Below are 9,064 nucleotides of genomic sequence, written 5' to 3' on the forward strand. Positions count from 1 at the left end.
ATTATGTAGTGACCCTCATTATCTCTTTTTATGGTTTTTTTTTTTGTCTTTTTCGGTGTCCGGCAACGGATCGCAACCCTCAGTGTTGCGCCCGCACCGAACCGGAACCAGCAACGGGATCGCAACTTAGGAATAAAGCAACACCTCTCAATAATAACCCTTAATGTCAAGGGTTTAAATTCACCAATCAAAAGACACAGATTGGCTGACTGGATAAGAAAGATGGACCCAACTATATGCTGCCTACAAGAGACCCACCTCACCCATAAAGACTCATATAGACTAAGAGTGAAAGGATGGAAAAATATTTACCATGCAAACAGAAAAGAAAAATGAGCTGGAGTAGCTATACTCATATCAGACAAAATAGACTTTAAACTAAAATCCATAAAAAGAGACAATGAGGGTCACTACATAATGATAAAAGGACTGATGCATCAAGAAGACATAACAATCATAAATATGTATGCACCCAATGTTGGAGCAGCCAGATTTATAAAACAAACTCTATTAGAACTAAAAAAGGAAATAGACACTAATACTATAATAGCAGGGGACCTGAACACCCCACTGTCAATATTGGACAGATCAACTAGGCAAAGAATTAGCAGAGAAACACAAGATCTTAACAATACTCTAGACCAATTGGACTTGGCAGATATCTACAGTACGTTCCATCCAACAACCTCAGAATATTCATTCTTCTCATCAGCACATGGATCATTCTCCAGGATTGATCACATATTAGGACACAAATCAAGTCTCAACAAATTCAAAAAAATTGGAATTATCCCATGTATTTTCTCAGACCACAATGGATTAAAACTAGAAATCAATAATAAACAAAACTCTGGAAAGTATACAAACACATGGAAATTAAACAACATTCTACTTAATGATACATGGGTCCAAGAAGAAATCAAGCAGGAAATAAAAAAATTTATTGAAACTAATGAAAATAATGATACATCATACCAAAACTTGTGGGATACAGCAAAGGCAGTACTAAGGGGGAAATTTATTGCATTAAATGCCTACCTCAGAAAAATGGAAAGCTGGCAAGTGAACAATCTAATAATGCGCCTTAAAGAACTAGAAAAACAAGAACAATCCAAACCTAACGTTAGCAGAAGGAAAGAAATCATCAAGATCAGAGCAGAACTTAATGAAATTGAATCCCAAAAAACAATACAAAAGATCAACGAATCAAAAAGTTGGTTTTTTGAAAAGATAAATAAAATTGACAAACCACTTGCATGGCTAACAAAAAAAAGAAGAGAGAAGATTCAAATAACAAAAATTAGAAATGAAAAAGGTGATATTACAACTGACCCAAATGAAATACAAGGAATCATCCGAGACTACTATAAACAGCTATATGCCAACAAGTTCGAAAACCTAGAGGAAATGGACAAATTTCTGGACTCACACAAGCTTCCAAAATTAAACCATGAAGATATAGAAAACCTGAACAGACCGATAACATTAAAGGAGATTGAAGATGTTATCAGAAAGCTCCCAACAAAGAAAAGCCCGGGACCAGATGGATTCACAGCAGAATTTTACCAAACATTCAAAGAAGAATTGACACCGATTCTATACAAACTATTCCAAAAGATTGAAACAGAAGCAAAGCTTCCAGACTCATTCTATGAAGCAAACATCATCCTGATACCAAAACCAGGTAAAGATATAACCAAGAAAGAAAACTACAGGCCGATATCCTTGATGAATATAGATGCAAAAATCCTCAATAAAATATTAGCAAACAGAATACAACAGCACATTTGTAAGATCATTCACCACGATCAAGTGGGATTCATCCCAGGGAAGCAAGGTTGGTTCAACATACGCAAATCAATAAATGTGATCCACCATATTAATAAAATCAAACACAAGGACCATATGATCATCTCTATTGACGCCGAAAAAGCATTTGATAAAGTTCAACACTCATTCATGACAAAGACCCTTTATAAATTAGGTATAGACGGAAAATATCTCAACATAATTAAAGCCATATACAATAAACCCACGGCCAATATCATCCTGAATGGGGAAAAACTAAAAGCTTTTCCTTTAAGAACAGGAACCAGACAAGGATGCCCACTCTCACCACTCCTATTCAACATAGTTTTGGAAGTATTAGCCAGAGCAATCAGAGAAGAGAAGGAAATAAAGGGCATTCAGATTGGAAAGGAGGAAGTCAAACTGTCCCTGTTTGCAGACGATATGATCCTATATATCGAACAGCCCAAATCATCTATTAAAAAACTCTTAGAGGTGATAAAAGAGTTCAGCACAGTAGCAGGATACAAAATCAACACACAAAAATCAGTAGCATTTCTTTTCACCAATAGTGAACAAGCAGAAAGAGAAATCAAGAAAGCCTGCCCATTCACAATAGCCACCAAAAAAATAAAATACTTAGGAATTGAACTAACTAAGGATGTGAAAAATCTCTATAATGAGAAGTATAAACCACTCCTGAGAGAAATTAGAGAGGATACAAGAAGATGGAAAGACATCCCATGCTCCTGGATTGGAAGAATCAATATAGTGAAAATGACTATACTACCCAAAGTTATCTACAAATTTAATGCAATCCCCATTAAAATTCCTATGACATTTTTCTCTGACATGGAAAGAACTATACAGTCATTTATCTGGAATAACAAAAGACCACGAATAGCCAAAGCAACGCTGAGCAAAAAAAATAAAGCTGGAGGTATTACTCTACCTGACTTTAAACTATACTACAAAGCTATAATAACCAAAACAGCATGGTATTGGTATAATAACAGAGACTCTGATCAATGGAATAGAATAGAGCACCCTGAAATCAACCCACGCACTTACTGCCATTTGATCTTCGACAAAGGCATTAAGTCTATTCACTGGGGTCGGGACTCCCTCTTCAGCAAAGGGTGCTGGGATAACTGGTTATCCATTTGCAGGAGATTGAAACTAGACCCACATCTCTCACCATTTACTAAAATCAACTCAAAATGGATTAAGGATTTAAATATACACCCTGAAACAATAAAACTTATTAAAGAAAATATAGGAGAAACCCTTCAGCAAATAGGGCTGGGCACAGACTTCATGAATATGACCCCAAAAGCATGGGCAACCAAAGGAAAAATAAACAAATGGGACTATATCAAACTGAAAAGTTTCTGCACAGCAAAAGAAACAATTAACAGAGCTAAAAGACAGCCAACAGAGTGGGAGAAAATATTTGCAAAATACATATCTGACAAAGGACTAATATCCAGAATATATAAAGAACTCAAACAACTTTACAAGAAAAAAACAAGCAACCCTATTAAAAAATGGGCAAAAGAGCTAAGTAAGCATTTCTCTAAAGAAGATATGCAAATGGCCAACAGTCATATGAAAAAATGCTCAACATCACTCAGCATCCGGGAAATGCAAATCAAAACCACACTGAGATACCATCTCACCCCAGTTAGGATGGCTAAAATCCAAAAGACGCTGAACGATAAATGCTGGCGTGGTTGCGGAGAAAAAGGAACTCTCTTACATTGTTGGTGGGAATGCATAATGGTGCAACCCCTATGGAAAATGGTTTGGAGGTTCCTCAAACAGTTGCAGATAGATCTACCATATGACCCAGCTATCTCACTGCTGGGAATATATCCAAAGGAATGGAAATCATCAAGTCGAAGGTATACTTGTTTCCCAATGTTCATTGCAGCACTCTTCACAATAGCCAAGAGCTGGAATCAGCCCAAATGTCCATCATCGGATGAGTGGATACGGAAAATGTGGTATATCTACACAATGGAATACTACTCAGCTATAAAAACGAATGAAATACTCCCATTTGCAACAACATGGATGGACCTTGAAAGAATAATATTAAGTGAAACGAGTCAGGCAGTGAAAAAGAAATACCACATGTTTTCACTTATTGGAGGGAGCTAAAGCTCTTACAACAAGAAAATGGAGGGGACACATCTGGGTGGGAGGGGAGAGAGGGAGGCGGGAGGGAGGTTTTGGTGATGGGACACAATAACTAACTACATTGTATATTGACAAAATAAAAATTAAAAAAATAAATAAATAAAAAATAATCCAGTGGGTAGAGGAGAAAGTAGGTAGGGATATAGCTGAAACAAGAGCACAGTGATGGGTACAGGGAGTTTCATTATAATGTTCTCTTTATTTCCATATATATTTTAAATTCTCCATAATAAAAAGTTGTTTTAAAAGAAACTGGTAATTGTTGATGCTTTCTGGGACGGGAACTGGGTAGCTGGGGATAAGGCGTGGAAAGTCGATCTTGTCACTGTTTACCTTTTTTACTTTTAAAATTTTATACCATGTAAATTTATAACCTATACAAAATTAAGTTAAATTTAAAAAACAAAACAAAAAATAAACCTCAGTGTGGGCAATGCCCTACCAAGAGAGTGCATGTTGGCTTCTTCTGTTTCTATGGGCGCTGGTTATAGATCCAAACAGAGAACACTAAGAAAACAGGTAGGATGCTAAGAAATGTCTATCCCAACACCAGCCTCTTCAGAATAACAACTATAAGGAATGAAATAACAGCTTCCCTGGAGGCTTGAGCAAGTGCCAGCTCACACATTCTCAGTGGGATCTTCCCTAGACCTGTATCAAATAATCACTGAGCGTAAAGAGAAAAACTAAACCCTGAGGCGACTCCATGTGGATTTAGTATAGTTCTTTTGGAAGTTTGACAAAAACAGATACAATGTATTGGATTCACATACTAGGAAGTAAACCTCAGAGAGGTAAATGATGAGGCTATAAAGGAGGCAAAGCAGCTTCAAGCAGTCAACCCACACTTTCTACCATGTCCTTACAGGATCATTGGACACAGAGTCCTAAAGGATCACCCATAATGGTTCTTTCCTTATGAAAGATGGAAAGATTGAAAAATCTAGACAGCATAGGAACAACTAAATGATCTGGCCTATGACTGGGCCAATTTATAATGCTAATGAATAACACAATCTTAAAAGAGTCTATGAAGATACTTTAAAAAGTTTGTGGAAAGATAGAATTGAAAGATAATATGAATCTTTCCATGAACTTTTGAAGTACTCTCATATAAGAGAAAAAGCAAAGACTGAGACTGGCCGGTTAGCTCAGTTGGTTAGAGTACAGCCTTATAACACCAGGGTCACGGGTTCATATCCCTGTACCTGCCAGCTGCCAAAAACAAAACACAGAAAAAAAAAAAAAAAAAAACAGAAAACAACAAAAAAAAGAACATGTCTGGTTTTGCTCATCTTTCTATTCCTAGCACTTACCACCATGCTTGGTACATACAGATAGCAGATATCCAACAAACATTTAACTGAAAGACTCAAGAGAGGCCAGGGTAATAGTAACCACTCACAGGCCGGCATTAAGGACCTTTGTCATACTGATTTAACAGGCCAGGATGAGGAGAAGGAAGAAAAGAAGAACTACATGCAAATATAATTTCTGTATGTGAAGGTTACCTGCCTGACTTTGTAAACTTTCTTAAACCATGGCTACTTCAAATCTAAGATCCTTTTATTGTAAGTTCCACCATTATTTTTGTACTATTTTTTAAAAACCTGCCAATTATACTGTGACATACTATCAATTATAAGATGAATCCCAATTTAAGAGATGTTAAAATGAAGAAAAGTGTGAGTCCCAGAATCAATGAAATATGATGTTTATGTTTTTATGGACAGGCTCTTTTTTTTGCTAGGTCTAGAGTACGTTGGCTATAAAATGTAATAATTCCATTTTAAGTTGTTTTAAAAAGTTTCATAAATCACCAGACATTTATGATACAGTCCAAGTGTTTTCGAAGCAGACATCACCTGAAGTTTGATAAAGAACAAGAAAGTCATTTGAAGTCATTAAATACAATTTTCAGTATTGCAAGGTTGTTTGTTTTTAATAAAGTATAAATTCAATTTAAAGATAGATAGAGAGAGAGAGAGAGTCAGTGGCTGAGATTTATATAGAATAGGTGACCCAAAAGAACACAGAAGTGCACTCTACCCAGGAAAGTAAGAGCCAAAAAAAGAAAAGAAGATAAAAATGGTGACAAAATAATAGCAAGAAAAAAACAGCATTGCTGAGAAAAAAGGAAATAGAGAGGCAATGGCCAAGGTGGGAAGAATCACAAATGACAGAGAATTAACTGTCCCTGGGTCTGGACAGTCCTGGAAATGATGCACACAACTGGGGCCCCTGAAAAACAGCCCCCAAGTTTCACCATTATCCCCTGCCCCTAATTCTCCTACACAATCTCTCAAATGTTGATTAAACATCTATCTATTCAGCTGACTGAAGCGTAAGATTGCCTAGTCCATGTTTTATATGGTACTGACACAGGACATGGGACACAAATAGCACCATTCCAGGTCACTAATACTCTGGAAAATTCTTGTAAGAACATGCTTACATAGGTGTTATACAAATGTAAATGAGAAAGGATTATTCAAAGTCTTAAAGAACATAAAGTGTAGGGTAGGAGACAGACATGAACATAATATATTATAATACAGTGGGATAGGAACAAGTATGCAATTAGTAGTTAAAAGGAATTAAGTTTTTCCCAGATAGCTTTAATTTGAAAAAGGATTGGTATTTTACTGGTAAACAGCATCATTATTGTGGAAGTTTGAGAATAAAATCATGAAATAAATTATTCATTTTCTGATAATTTGTGACAAAAAAAGATAAAACTTTTTGAGAACAGTTATGGAACAGTGAAATTACGTAACAAATCTGGATCTGGCAACCACTCTCAATAGGACTCATCAAATAAAATTTTTACACATTTCTCTAATCTCCGATTTGTGTTTGACTTTAACCTTTGTGATGCTGACAAAGGTGAGCAGGAATTATCTGTAACAATACTGAGGATATCTGAGACATATGTGTGTGACAGTTATACTAGGATAGGGTGTAGGGCTTATATTGTGGCTATGCTTTAATTTCTTTAATAAAAATCTATGATCAAATCACTAAATAAAGAATAAGTGGTTAAACTGGAAATTACATAGCTTAAAAAATCCTGGATGAGTTAGGCACTGTTCTTGATATATATTCTCCTGTAAGGATCTCTTTATCATGTCTGATTTAAATTGCTTAGTTTCTCCAAATTTGTAGATGGACATGATTTGTGGCCTCTTATCTTCTATCTTAAGACTACTATAGAACAAACTTTCTGTGTGAGGTCCTGCATCCTGGATTCAGACTTAAATAATCTCATTTGCTAAGGCAACCTGCTCTTTATTAGGATTCTGGAATCCCCAAGGGTACTTCAGATAACAAGAAGATATGTTAACACTCTTTAGAGTCATGCCCTATCTCTGACATATAACCCGACTGTAGGGAGAAACTGCCCAATGCTGCCCCTCAGTAGAAACCTTTTTAAAAACATGATATATATGTAAGAATTTACTAAATAGAAAACCAATAACCTCCATGGTGGGACAGGTAGGAAAAGGAATCTTCACATTAGTTAAAGAGAGAAGCTCGTTAGAGGAAGTTTGAAGCTATGCTTAGCGGTAAAGGTGTTAGAGCTGAAGATGTCCAGGAGATGAAAAAAAGATACGAAGTGATAACAAAATGAAATCAGATTTCTTCATCTTTGGGAAACTGGTTTCTTGGTGATGACAAAGGCCCATCCACAGCTGGGACAGTGAGGCTAAGTGAGGAGATAGTGACTACTAGAAAACTCAGCAGATAAACCATTGCTGGGATTATACTGAGAGCATCTAAAAGAGAAAATCAAGGTAGTCCAAATGAAAGTATCACCTATATCTTCAGCCACTGGAAACTAATCAGTAATCTCCAGATCTTTAATTTGACAACATGGAAAAAAGGCCCATGAATACATTCGTAAGATAACGAAAGACTTAATGTTGTAAATACTTACCTTATGAAAAAAATAGTGTGGTTACAAGTTTCTATATTCTACCAGTCAATGACAGACCCAAAAGCACTCAGACAGGCAATATGCCAACACAGCCTTATTCCACAAAGCTAATCACCTAGGGCAACACATGAAGAACTCTATTCATATGGTGGGCAGAAAGAAGGTAACACAGCAGGCCTGAGAATGTTATTCTTAGAAAGAACTGCTTGCAAGTTGGGCTCCTGGTTGGTATCTCCTGGGAACCTGGATTTTGGGAAAGTCCCCAACATTCCTAGAAATTATAAAGTGGCTCACTTTGCCTAGACTACCAGTATAAACAATGTGGTTTATGCTGAACACCTGCTTTCCTTCTTTGGGTCTGGAATTTTGGTATGTGGTAAACAGAGGTTGACTTCATGACCAGCCACCAATAAAAAACTTGGATACTATGTCTCTAATGAACTCCCCTGGTAGACAATACTTCATACATGCTGTCACAATCAATACTGGAGAAATTAAGTGCATCCTGTATGACTTCGTTTGGAGAGGACTCCTGGAAGCATGTGCCCGGTTTCCTCTGGACTTCACCCCATGTGCCTTTTCCCTTTGTTAATTTTGCTTTGTATCCTTTGACTATAATAAATCATAGCCATGAGTACAACTATATACTGAGTCCAGTGAGTCCTGCTAGTGAATTATCAGACCAGGGCGTGATCTTGGAGACCCTCGACACATATCAGAAACACAATTTCAGGACTTGTTCAGGAAGAGATACAATTTTCTTAGTCGTTTGGTAACTCAACTGACTAGGCACGTTGTACCATAAAGGACGGCAATGACAGTGAGTTATGTACTAAAATGACACTAAAATGACAACAGCACAGATAAAAGAATCAAGTATAAAGAAAGGTCGTGTAGACTCACACAAACAAATTTCAGTTAAGAAAAGAAACCACAAGTTGGCATTTAAAAGTTAAGGTTTATAAAAAAATTAAAAGGTAGGGAACCCAGGGTAAAACTCCAAGTTAATCAACCATAAACTCAGAATCACAAACTCAGAATTTTAAAAGTTTCCCTCTGCTACTGTGGTTTTACAGCTGCCTTTGGAACAACCCCACATCCCACCAGAAATCATGTAAAACTATGTTGTCTGAAAGG

Source organism: Galeopterus variegatus, unplaced genomic scaffold (assembly GCF_000696425.1).
Source record: "Galeopterus variegatus unplaced genomic scaffold, G_variegatus-3.0.2 Scaffold6753, whole genome shotgun sequence".
NCBI classification, from domain to species: Eukaryota; Metazoa; Chordata; class Mammalia; order Dermoptera; family Cynocephalidae; genus Galeopterus; species Galeopterus variegatus.